Source organism: Camelus dromedarius, chromosome 30, assembly GCF_036321535.1.
Source record: "Camelus dromedarius isolate mCamDro1 chromosome 30, mCamDro1.pat, whole genome shotgun sequence".
NCBI lineage: Eukaryota > Metazoa > Chordata > Mammalia > Artiodactyla > Camelidae > Camelus > Camelus dromedarius.
The window spans coordinates 3,731,315-3,744,536 of NC_087465.1; positions in this window are offsets into that span (position 1 = coordinate 3,731,315).

The window sequence follows — 13,222 nt, forward strand, 5'->3', positions numbered from 1 at the left end:
AAAAATCCGATCACACAGGCTCCACCTTCACATCTTAATTATCTCCCAAAGCCCTAACTCTGAATCCCATTACATTGCGGGGTTAGGATCTCAACATATGAATTTTGGAGGGACACAAACAGTCCATAACAATAAGCTATAGGAAAACTGGCAGACAAGGGGGGCCCCCAAGTAATGGGGATGCTGGCATATTGGACTAGTCATGGGGTGTATTGACAGCTCCGCAAAAGCGGGGGTGGTGGAGCCAAGAACCAGGGAACCAAGTTCAAATTCTACGAATGAGGGAAAACTTAGGGGAATTGTTGGGTATCAGAGTGATGGAAAGTGGCTCAAATCGAAGACATAACTTGTGGGGAAACATTTTCACTCAAAGATGGAGTAATAGCCTAAAACCTTGTAAACCAATATTTGTTGAGTGCTTCCTATATGCTAGGGGCTATTTGAAGCTGTTCTACATCCATCGACTTACTGAATTGTCACAGCAACTTTATAGGGTGAATACTACCATCATCTACGTGTTACGGATAACGTTGCGCAAAGCTAATCAACAGAAACCTGCGTTAAATAGCTTCGGGAGACCAGCAGGGGGCGCTCTCATTCCCTGCGCCCGCCAGGAAGCAGGCAGGCTCCTCCTCTTTCCCGGCGAGGACGCAGCCAATGAGGAGCCGCGGCCGCCTAGCTTCCTGCTGCTGTCCGCGCTTCCTGCTCCCCTCTATAAAGGCGTCCCTTGCGCGGCAGGGATGCGCTGTGGCAGCTGCGGTGGCCGACCTCGAGGGGCAGGTCTCGGCCGAGCCCAAGTCAGCCCGCCTTTGCTGGAGGAATGTCTGGCGGCTTATTTGCTTCAGGCCCACGTCTGGGCGGCCCGGCTTGGGGCCTGGGAGGACCTCCCGCGGCTCCGGCCTGGGAAGCAGGCGAGTGTGGGGCGCAGAGGGGAGCCCCCGGGAGCGCACGGCTTTTCTCCCCGGACCTGGCGTTTGAAGGTAGGCCGTTCTCCTGAACCGGAGCCTCCGCGCTCTCTGTGTCTGATGCTCGCTGGGCGTTGTTCGAGGTCTGTTTCCAGGTCGGGGTGTGTTTCGGGCTGAGGCCCGCTCTGTGTGCGCGTCCTCGTTCGGTGCTCCGGTCTGGCCTGGAGCTCGGTTCGTCCCCTGGAAGCGGCTCCGGTTCCCTCAGCGCTGGCTGGGATTGGGCCTGCAGGCTGTTTCAGGTGTTTAGTTTGTTTAAGCTGTTTGAGCTGTCAACTGTTTGGGCTGTTCAGGCCGTGTGAAAATTATTCTTTTACTCTAGAAAAGAAAAAAAAGAAACCTGATAAATGGGGTCTTACTTATCTAAACATTTTGAGTGTCCCCCCCATCCCCCACCACAGGGATTCGGGCCAAGTTTATGCTTAAGAACCGTGATCCTACCTCGTGTCTGTTTCTAACGAAATGGCGCCCACCTGACCAAAGGCAGTTAGCACACCACTGACCATTGTGGGGAACTTTTGAAATCCCCAAACCTAATTTTCTTAAAACCAAAGTGGACCACTATAGCTGTAAAATTTCCAGAAGTGAATGGAATGCCTGTTTCAGTTGGGGTTTTGCAGCTTCCAGACCTTTCCAGGAGTTTGCCTCCCTGCAAAGTAAGGAGGCTTGAAGGTGAACTGGGGCAAACAAACAAAGACAGAATGGCTTCCCTCCTCAGACTCCCCCACCTCCCTCCCTCCCTTGGCTCCTCAAGGTCAGGCTCCCCCTCTGTCCCCGTCTTCTTTTCTCCTTTCCTGCCACCTGCACCCCCTCTAAACCCTCAGTTCTGTACTAATTCCCTCACTACACTTCCTTCTTCCTCTTCACTAATCAGAACCTGTCTCTTCACAATGAAGACTTCTCAGGCTCCAGAGGCTGAACCTCGCATTTCTTACACTCCCAGGGCTAAAGCTGAACTTCGCGCCATCGGCAAAGATTTCCCCTGGGGAATCATTCAAGACCCTCACAGATTGGCCAAGGAATTTAGTAGAGTCATTCAAATTTAGCAACCTGGCTTCTCTGGCTTACATCGTATGTCTGCCAGTGCAGGTCAGGCCCAGCATTGGGTGAGAACCGCTAATTGGGAAAACCCAGAATTACAACTGGAAACCAGCTGCTGGTCATTCTGTGATCAGGCTCAGGCAATTGCTAACTGACTTCATTGGGCAATTCCGAGGGCTTTCCCAAAGCCTGTGGATTGGAACAAAATTCAGGTGTGCACACAGAAATCTGATGAATTTGTTTGTGGCTATCACCGGTCTCCCCCGATGTTGCTTCCACCTGCGTACCTTTTAAGTCTAGTTGATGGGATGAGCCAGCACTTTCCCTTCTAGTAAAGCGAACGGGAAGCTTTATCCACTCCAAATTTAGTTCACCTGGCAAACCAGCGCCCTCACACTCCAGAGGACTCACCTAAAAGGAAGACCGCCACCATTTTTAATCTTCAACTCCAGCAAATAAAGTCTAAAACAAAGCCAGACTCTCCCAGTTTCTGTTATTATTGCAAATATCCAGGATACTGGAAAAGAGATTGTTAGAAATTTTAGAGTTTCGGGCACCTTCCGCCTTCTATCCGGCCTTTCCAGCAGCCTCCTGATTCTCAGTGATGAGGTTCTGAGGGTCTACAGGGCTCTTCGCAGTTCTCCCTCCTAACTGGCTTGGGGAAACCTTTCCCCAGATTGGGGAAGAGTCACTTCCAGGCCTAACTGACACGAGAGCCTGTCTGTGCTCAGCCCCGCTGCACAAAGCAGCCCCGGTCGGAAGAGCACTGGAAGAGCCCAAGTAACGGTAAAGGGGGCCCGTACTAGTAATTGCTGACGGGAGTGCCTGGTGCGTCTTGAGAGGCTCCTGTCTCTGAACGCATTCCCTTGTACTGAGGCTGCTTAGAGAAGCTTCATGCCAGAATTTGACCGTAGTCATGAAAGCAGCCAACTGGGTGAATTAAGTGACCCTTTGCCGTCTTTTACTTGTCCCATCTCTTACGGTCCTAGTACTGATTCTGGAAACACCAATCATTTGTCCACATTGAATCAGCTACCATCCTCTTTATGGGCAAAAGCGCCAACTGATACTGGCAAAATTCACAGCACACATCCCATCAAGGTTCAAGCAGGCCCCTCAAAACCTCTTCCCCGAATTCATCAATACTGTTATAATAAAGAAACCCTTCAAGGCATGCAGCCCATAATAAAAAATTGAAAGTCTGGAGGCCGCATTGTCCCTTGTGCTCGCCCCTGTGACCCTGCTGCACTGCCAGTGAGGAGACCTGCGGGCTGAGGACCTCTGAGCAAGGAACCGCCTTGCTACCCCTCAACACTCTGCTGTCCCAGCCCTCGCGCTGTCCTGACGCCCACTCCCACCGGAAGTCAGTTCTTGACGGAAATTGATCTGTGCAGCGCTTTCGTTAGTATTCCACTTGGCAAAGCTAGCCAGTACCTTTTTACCTTCACTTGGGAAGAAAAACAATTCTCCCTGGACAGTCGTGCCTCAGACTTTTACTGAGAATATTTTTTAGAAAGCCACATTTTTATTGTTGAATAATATTCCATTTTATGGACATAAATATATATATTTTAACCATTCATCAATTGATGAACATTTGAGTTGTTTCTGCTTTTTGGCTATGATGAATACGCTGCTCTAAACATTCATGTAAAATCTTCCATTTAGCTTTGATTTTTTTATCATTTCCTTTTTAAACTTTGTTTAAAAATATTATCTTTTGTGTTTATTGTGTTCCTTCTAGGTTAGTCTTCACTTCTGAAATAAACTCTCCTTTTATTTCTAATTATTTCCCCAGCTGTGTGGCCTTCTGAGTTTTTCTAGTTCTGAGTTTTTTTGTTTCTTCTTGTATTTTACTGCTTTCTTTGTGTGTTTGGCTCATTTTAAAATAGAAAGTTACCGTTTTGAGCTGCTCTGTGGGCATCCCTTTGGCATGTTCTCCTTTCTTGTCTTAAAGGATGTTCTTTTTCTCCCGTTTCTTTTTTTTTTTTTTTTTCCTTGAAGTAACTTTGCATGAGATATGAACTTGACAGTTTGCTGTTGTGTTTTAAATTAGAAATTAGTTTTCTTAAATTAGAAGGTGGTGTTGTTCAGGGTAGCTTTTCTCATTCAGGATGGACTCTTTCTTCTTGACCACATGCCCCCCGCCCCCCTTTGCCTTCTGTGTCCTTCTTTTTTTCTTATCTTGTGCAATTTTGCTTCCACTCCTGGAAATTTCTCCCAGTAGTTGTGCCTGTCCTGAAAGGAAGCCCTGGTGGGCCAGCTGGTAGGATTGTTAGGGCAGTGATGGGGTCATTGTACTCACCTGTTCCTGCCTCGGCTCTCAGGCTGGCCCCACGCCCTTTGGCAAGCTCCCTGCCGGATCTCTGGGGCTCTCCTGCCCCGAGACCTGTCAGTTACCTCCTGCTTCCCTGGGCACCATGCAGGTCTTGATGGCTTGTCCTCACTTGTCACCTAATTTTGTACAAAATGTTGTCTATGGGTTTTACTTTTGCTATTGAGGCTCTATTTTTTTCCCCCGCTGTAAGCATTTGGATAAATGGAAAAGCTGTGTCACAGCCTCTTCCCACAGTCCCCTGGTTTTCTATGATTCCTTTTCTCTCTTTCTTATGATTCTCTCTTTTAGAATTATAGGATATGTTGTATCATTTCATAGTTTTCCCTTCAGTTAGTTTGAAAGTTATAGCCTATATTTCTTTTTTTAAAAATAATCCAAGCAATGCAAACATACAGATTTAGCTCTTTAAAATCTAAAATGAACATCTCTCAAGTGTTACAAGGACCTCAGAACACTTCAAATCTGATCATCTCCCTCTTGACTTCTCTGCTGTGGTTTTGGATGTGTTAATTCTATCTTTTTTCAACCATTTAAAGCAATATATTTATCATTTTAAATAGCTAAATTTAGATTTATTTACAATTTACTACTTTTTTTTTTCCACTTATTCTTCTCTCTGGGATCATTTAACACCACATCTGTGGGATGAAAACTTTAGTGCTTATCTTAGTGAGGGTTTGCTGGTGGCTACTTACCCATTTTTATTTGTCTGAAATTGTTTTATTTCATTCTCATTTCTAAAAGATACATCGTTAAAAAGGTATTTTCAATAAAACGATATTTTAGCCCACTCATTTCTAAAATATATTTCTGAAAATATACTTGTGTTTTGTGCAAAGATACTTTTGTGCAGTTTTATGTTGACAGGCTAACTTTTCTCATATTGAAGATATTATTTCACTCTTTCAAATTTAAGATTGCTTTTTGAGAGCTCAGCAGTAATCCTCACTCTCACTTCTTTTTAGAGGCACATCTAGGTGTGGATTCATTGTTCTTAATTCGGCTGGAGGTCGCCTGCGCCTCCTGAAGCTGAGGAGCGCTGTTGGTTCGCCCGTTCATCAGTTCTGGGACGTCTCCAGTCGTTGTCTGTTCGAATGTTGCACTTCCCCCTTTTCCTCTCACTCCTCCAGAATTCTGATGTGACACTTGTATTAGCTGACACACTGGCTCCCATTCCTCTCTTTACTATTTTGCTTTGTGCTACAGTCTGGAAAATTTCCTCAATTCTGTTCTTCCATTCTCTGATTCACTAAATCTTTATTCAGCTAAATCCATTTGTTACCTTAATTTTTATTATTCTTTAAAAAATGCCTAGAAGTTTCATTTAGTTATTTTTTGAATAAGCTTGTTTTTAAAAAATACTCCGTTTTAATGCCTCTTGCTCCTTGTAAGAATATTTTCAACCCACTGCTCTAGTTCTGTGGTGCAGATCAACGCTGGGGTGGAAGGTGCTGTGGCCAAGGAGAGTCCACAGTCGTGGGGGACGGAGCCAGCCCAGGCCTGGCACGGCCTCTGAATGGGGCAAAGGCACCGTTGCTGGTGCTCATGGGGTTGGCAGATCGGACTGGCGTCTGTGCAGGGTGTTCGCGCCAGCCCCTCTTGCCCCAGCACTCTGCCCTCTGGGGTGAGTGAACGTGCCAGTGCTGGACGTGGGGAGACCACACACTTAGAGGGAACAGAACCAGCTCAGACGTGACCCTTAGGGCTTCTGCTCCAGCAGCTTGAGACCTGCCCCTGCCCTTGATAAGTTGGTTTGGGCCACTAGCAGAGAAGCCCCTGTTCACACTTGCTTGGTCTCTAGCCTCTCCATCTCCAGCGCCACCTGCTACCAAGGTGATAGCAGCTGGACCACCCTGGGGGATGACCGTTTCACCTAATTTCACAGAGACTGTTAAGCAAAATGAAAAGACAGAGGAATTTGTTTCAAATGAAAGAACAAGAAAAAAAAACAAAACCCTGAAAGAACAACTAGTGGCCCAGAGATCACTAATTTACCAGATAAAGAGTTCAAAGCATTTGAAATAAGAATGCTAAGTCAGGGAAAACAGTCGATGAGCACAGTGACAATTTTAACAAGGAATTAGAGAATACAAAAAAAGAATATAATATATAATATAATAACTTTAAATGGAATATAGCCTATAAAAATATCGGACCATTCTATTTTATACCTAAAATTAAATAATACTGTAACTCAACCATACTTTAGTTTAAGGAAAAGGATACCTACCCAGACCCACCACTCCCCCCCACGTGTGTCTTTTAGGAGCAGTGTAGCGTATTGCGTGTACCCCAGTTTTTTCATTTAGAACACATCTTGAGAACTGCCCATGTCTGCATACAGGTAAGTCATGCTTTTAAACAACTGTATGTTATTTATTTGTGTGGATGTACTGTCAGGATTATTCATTTGTTTCTTGCCTTTATCTACAATCACAATTCTGTAATGAATGGTCTTGTACAGTAATTGCCTGAGCATGTAAATGTGTCTACATTCTACATCTTTTCCTGTGAGAAAATTGCTCGGTCACACGACTATTACACATGTTTGTAATGATTCTCATTGCCAGATTGTCTGTAACAATTCTTACTGCCGTGTGTCCTCCAGTGGTGTATTCCAGGTTGCACTCCCTTAACAATGGCTGGGAGTGCCTTTTACCCTATACCCTTGTTAATAGAGATAAGAGAAGGTGTTTAATCTTTGCTAATCTGATGGGCAAAAAGAATCTCATTCAAATTTTGTTTGGCACTTTTCTTGTAATGCCAGCAGCTGGCCTCTGCCTGATTCTTACAACACTTTCTATGTGCGTTGCTACCTTGAACCCTCCTGTGGTCTCATACACAACTCTCTCACTCAGTATTTTTTTTTCTTCTTTTCAGTGTAGAAGTTTAGGCATTTCCAAAAATTCTGTTCTCTAACTTTTTTCTCTTTCTGTGTGTTTTCTGTGCAAGGGATTCCTAGCAGCTGAGATGGGTGTATCGGGGGCAAAAGATATCTAGATGGGGCCTCACCAGCATCTATGAAGTCCTCATGACAATTTAAGAGATACAGGAAAGAGAAGTAGAGAAAGATCACCTTGAGCCCGATTACCCATGGAGGCAGCACTGAAGATATTTTTGATGCATGTTTAGGTTTCTCCTCAATGATTTTAAAATGGTTTAAAATTGCGTTTATGTACTTATGATTAAACGCCAATTGGCTTTCCTGTTTTTTAAATCTCTGTATCGTCAGAAGCTCTTCTCAATCATGAAAATTTTTAGAAACATAATTTTTAATATAATACAAACATAATTAACTTCTCATCACAGTGAAAAATGTGAGTAAGGAGCAATCTGATTTCATGTGCTATTTGAAAACAAGGATCTGAATAGGGCTTATCTGGGCATCCAGGTTGACGCCTGCACTAGTCAGGTCTAAGCAGATAGCACATGCGCCGGGCTGCTGGGCCCAGACCTGCAGGACAGGCAGGGCTTGTGCAGAGAAGCTTACATTTCCAGGCGATGCATCCAGAAAGGTAGCCAAGGGCCCGTATTCACAGGCAGCGTGAGACCAGAACCCTGCCTTTGTCTACATGCCACCACTGTGCTGTGGAGCCCTTTCTTACTCTGGGCCACTGAAAACTCCCAGCCTTCCACCCTCTACAAATGGGTTGGTTGATTAATACCAAAAAAAAAAAAAAAATCCAGTTAGATTTTTAAATAAACTTTTATATGCTTGCTCTAAAAATTTTATGGAGAAGTTAAGCTCTAAAGTCTGTGAGAATCTGTGTCAGCCTTAAAAAAAAATGCATTGATGACTTTTCCCCCAGACATTAAGAACACTAGAGGCTTATCTGTTTTCTTGATCTCTTTTGCTGCCTTCTCTGGTTTTGAGTGTTTTATATGATTCCATTTTATCTCCTCTGTTAGCAATATGTTGATTTTTTTTCTCTTGTTTTCCTCTTTTTAGTTTTATTTCTATCCCAAGTTTTACTACTTCTTCTGCTTGTAGGCTTAAATTGCTCTTGTTTCTGGTTTCCTAAGGTGGAAGCCTAGATTGTTGACTTGAGAGCTTTGTGTTTTCCTAATGGATACATTTAATGATATAAATTTCCCTTCGTTCATTTTGGTAAGTTGTATTTTCATTTAGTTCAAAATATGTTTTAAGTTTCTCTTGAGGCTTCTTCTTTGGCTCACAAGTTATTTAGAAGTGTATTGTTTAATTTCCAAATATTTGGGGGCTTTCCAGATATTTTTCTGTTACTGATTGTGAGTTTAATTCCATTTCTGTCAATTTCTGTTGGAGTACAGACTTTGTGGGATTTCCATTTTTGTAAAATTGTTGTGGTATCTTTTGTGGCCTGGTATGTGGTCTCTCTTGATGGATGTTCTGGAATAACTTGAGAAGAGTGTATATTCTGCTGTTGTTGGATGGCATATTTTTTTTTCAATATTAATTACAGTTTATTTGCTTAAACAAGTCTTTGTTTTAATATAAACATTTTTTATTGAGTTATAGTCATTTTACAATGTTGCCAAATTCCAGTGTAGAGCACAATTTTTCAGTTATACATGAACATGCATACATTCACTGTCACATTCTCTTTCGCTGTGAGCCACCACAAGATGGGTGGCGTATCTTACAAATGTCAGTTAGGTCATTGATGGTGCTGTCCAGGTGATCTACATCCTTATAGATTTTCTATGTGCTTTCTCTATGCATTGCTGATGGAGGGATATTGAAACCTCTAACTATAATAGATTTTTCTATTTCTCCTTTCAGTTCTATCAGTTTTTGCCTTATATTTTGAGACTCTGTTGTCAGTTGCATACATATTTAAAATTATTATGTCTTCAGAGAGACCTGAGCCATTGGTCATTAAGGGATGCTTCTCCTTATCCCTGATAAACTTCCTTGTTCTGAAGTCTGCTTTGTTTGAAGTTAATATAACTACTCCAGCTTTCTTTTTATTAGTGTTCATATGGCATATCTTTCTTTATCCATTTACTTTTAACCTGCATCTTTATATTTAACATAAAAATCATCTATGTAATACATTGTTGTGTTTGTGTTTTTAATCCGCCACGACAGTCTCTGTCCTTTGATTGGTGTATTTAACCACTCACATTTAAAATGATCATCATGTAGGTGAATCAAGGATTTCTCCTTTTGCATTTGTTCTTTGTTTCTTTATTTCCCTCTTTTTCTGCTTCCTCTGGTTTTAATTGAACATTTTATATGATTCTATTTTGTCTGCTCTGTTAGCATATCAGTTATACTTCTTAATTTTTTTTAAATGGTTGCTCAAGAGTTTACAATATTTAGTTTTAACTAATCTAAGTCCAGTCTGAAATCACACAGTTTCATGGGGCTGCAAGATGCCTTATAACAGAGTATGACTAATTCCTCCCTCCCATTCTCTGTGACACTGTTGTTCCTCATTTTGCTTATCTGTATGCTATAATCATATAACACACTGTTGCTATTGTTACTTTAACACATAATTATCTTTTAGGTCAATTAATAAAAATAATACAAATAGAAGGTTTTATTTTACCTTCATTTATTCCTAACATTCTTTCTTTCTTTATGCAGATCCAAAGTTCAGGCCTATAAACATCTCTTCTCTCTGAGGAACTTTTAACATTTCTTGCTTACAGGATTGGTTTACTGGTGATAAATTCCTTCAGTTTTTGTTCGTGTGATAGTGTTTCTTTCTCCTTTACTTTTGAGGGATAATTTTGCTGGATATAAAATTGTAGGTTGGTAGTTTTTTTTTCCTTCAACATTTTACATATTTCACTTTCTTATTTCTCACATAGTTTCTGATTAAAGTGCACTGAGATTCTTGTTATTCCTTTATATGTAAGATGTTTTTATTCTCCAGCTTCTTTAAAGATTTTTCTTTTGTCTTCAGTTTTTTTGCAGTTGAATATGCTGTGTGTGTGTGTGTGTGTGTGTGTGTGTGTGTTTGGTATTTATCCTGCTTGTTGTTCTCTGAGCTTTCTGAATCTGTGGTTGGTGCCTGTTACTAATTTTGGAATGTTTTCAGCCATTGTTGCTTCAACTATTTCTTCTGCTTTCTACTCTTTCTTTACCTTCTGGTATTCTAGTTATGCATATGATACCCATTTGAAATTGCCCCAAAGTTCTTGGATGGTCTGTTTTCCCCCATTTTTTTTCTCTTTGCATTTCAGTTGGGAACTTTCTATTGATCCATCTTTAATCTCATTGATTCTTTCCTTGGCTGTGTCTATTAAAGGCATTCTTCATTTCTATTATGGTGGTTTTGATTGCTCATATTTTTTATTCTTCCTTACAGTTTCCATCTCTCTGTTTATATTACTCTGATGTGTGTTTTCTGACACTGCCAACTGAATTGGAAAGACTACCACACTCACAACACGTCTGATACCAGATGTGTGGGTTTTCTCCCACACAGACATTTTCCAGTTCTTAGTGGATGCTGACCAGATGTCTTACAGATTAATTCAGTTTTAACACTGTCTACCTGGAGATAGCATCTGATCCCACAGGTTAAGGGATCAGTTCCATAAGACTGCCCCCATTTCAGATGCCAGTTATAAATCCAGATTGTTACCTGTGTGTTTGAGCAACTGGCTATAAATTGGAGGTTCCCATGACTCCTTCCAGTTTGGTTAATTTGCTAGAATAGTTCACAGAACTCAGAAATATTAACTTACATTTCCCAGCTTCTTATAAAGAATATTGTAAAGGATGCAGATGAATAGCCAGAAAAAGAGGTACCTAGGGTAGAGTTGGGAAGGGTTCTGAGTGCAGGAGCTTCTGTCCCCATGGAACCGGGGTGCCCATCCTCTAGGCATGTGGATGCATTCACCAGTGTGGAAGCTTTCTGAAGCCTGTCCTTTGGGTTTTTATGGAGGCTTCATTACACAAGCATGATGGATTACATCCTTGGCTGATGGCGGTTGACTCACCCTCCAGCCCCTCTTCCCTCCCCAAAGGTTGGAGGGTGGGGCTGAAAGTTCCAACTCTCTAATCATGGTTGGTTCCTCTGCCAACCAGCTCCCCACCCTTCGGGGCGTTCCAAAAGATAAGTATGGTTGAGAGATTTGTTATGAATCATAGGACACTCATTTCATCTTTATCATTCTTATCACTTAAGAAATTGTGAGGGTTTTAGGAGTTCTGTGCCAGAAATAGGGAATGTATAATATATACAAATATAAATCACAATATCACGACTACTCCTCTGTCCATGCATGTTACCTACTTCTTCCATTGGAGCCCTTAATATATTAATGATAGTTATTTAAAATTCCTTGCCCAATAATTTGAACATCTGTCATATCTGAGTGTTTGTCTCTTCAGACTGTTTTTTTTTTCTAGTTTTTTGGCATGCTTTGTAATTTTCTGCCGAACGCCAAACATGCCTTATGGGCTATGGGAACTGAGGTAAATGGGTTTTTGGTGTGAGGGTTGATGTGAATCTTCCTAGGAGCTGTGCTGTATTTAATGTTTGCTGTAGCTGTAAGTGCCAGAGGCTTCAGATCCACCCAGAGCCCTCGCTTCTGTCCCCCTGCTTGTCTTTGGGTTTCTCTAAGTAGTTCCTTTCCGAGAGCTCGTGTGCTGCCGTGTCTTCAGCAGTAATCTGCTGTCAACGGCACCGGTGCTCTGCTGGTACCTGCTAAGGTGTGGGGAGAAGGGTAGCAGTCTACAAACTTCTGATTAAGCCTCGCCTTCTGGTGGGGCTGTTTCTCAGAGCTGTGGTCTTCACAGATGTTTTCCAGGGGTGTAGCTTTTCCCTGCCTCCTCTTCCTTCCCTGGCTGCAATGTTCCCAGTCCACTGCCTTGAAGCATTGGCCTGAACTGACTACTTTTTGCCCTTAGGTGAGACATTAGCGCTGGAGGCACGTAGAATGACCTTCCTCCTGCTGGGATAAGGCGTTGGCAAAGTCCTTTCCCCTGGAGAGTGGCCTTGGTTTGGGGAAAGCTCTGGGCTTGTTTCACAGTGATTCCTCTTCCTCAGAGCCAGGAAGGGAGCTCTCTCAGACTTTCCCTGTGAGGACCTGCTGGGATTCCTGGAGGTAGAGTCTGCTGAAGTGTGGGGGCCCTCTGAAAACTTTGATCCCCGAGAGTTTCTCACTCTCATGCTAATTCATCCTCAGTCTCTAGCAATTTGTCAGAATTGCCATTTAAGTATTGCTAGTGCTCCATAGCTCCAGTGGTTTCTGCTCCAGGTAAGCAGATCTTGGCTGTGTCTCTCTGAACCATCTTCTCCAGATTTGGGGGTGGTGGCTTTCCCTCAGTCTTCTGATGGATCAAAGAAAAGTAGCTGATTTTCAGTGTATCCAGATCTTGTTGTTAAAGATGGGAATGATGACTTCCATGTCAGAGATGAAACCTGACATTTGGAAGATGAAACCTGAAACCTCAAGTTGGTTGTCTATCCACTCATCCTGTGTGCTTATGTCTAGCACCTTTTTTGAGAACATAAAGGTCCTTCCTACCCGTGTTCTCAGCTTTGTGGCTTCAGCCGAAATTAGAAGACCTCAAGAAAATCCTCCATTTAACAGCCCATAACGTGTATTTGTATGCCTGGCACACAGTACTTTGCAAAGGGAGTGAAACGTCAAGGACATTCATACATATTTTTGAAAGGAAGGAAGGAAGGGAGAGAAAGAGACGTTAGAGAGGAGAAAGTCAGGAGAAAAGAGAACAGATAGGAACCGCGAGGAGGAAGACAATCAAGACCCAAAGTGCATTCGCAGTTCTGCCGACACGCGCGGCCGGCTTGGAGGCTGAGCAGCGCCGTGTATAAGAGCTCAGAGTAGAGCGTTGCGTTTTCTGTTTTGGGGGGTATACCTCCAGTGGCAGGCAAATTCTTTTAGATTACAAAGAATGAAACGAGTATTTATT